At 59.8% G+C, this 353-nt stretch overlaps 1 protein-coding gene across 2 annotated transcripts in view; it reads left to right on the forward strand.

The window, feature by feature from the left end:
* S100A1 (S100 calcium binding protein A1) overlaps positions 1 to 353 on the forward strand; it is a 5,132-nt gene that overhangs the window by 1,303 nt on the left and 3,476 nt on the right. The window lies entirely within an intron of this gene.

Consider the following 353-nt stretch of genomic DNA (forward strand, 5'->3'; position numbering starts at 1 on the left):
GGGGGGGTAGGGGAGGGCCTGAGTCCCACCACACCCCCACGTCTAATCAGGAGTGTGTATTGGGGGGAGAGGGGGTGACTGCAGATTGAAAGAAACAAGGGAGGGCGCTCAGCACTGAGAGGCCCGATCTCAGAAGCACCCCCCTCAGAATGGGGTCCTTCTAAGGACCTTGCAGCCCCAGATCCCCTCCAGAGAGTCCCAGACTGAGGCCCCCAGACAATGGGATTCAACTGAGACCCATAGAGGGGACCCAGGTTGCAATCCCTCCTGGAGTCTCATCCTGGAACCCCTGGGGGAGCCTTCCAAGACTAAATTATTCAGTGGGCTCCTCCCCTTCCCTGCCTAGCTGGCCA

Source organism: Myotis davidii, unplaced genomic scaffold (assembly GCF_000327345.1).
Source record: "Myotis davidii unplaced genomic scaffold, ASM32734v1 scaffold208, whole genome shotgun sequence".
NCBI classification, from domain to species: Eukaryota; Metazoa; Chordata; class Mammalia; order Chiroptera; family Vespertilionidae; genus Myotis; species Myotis davidii.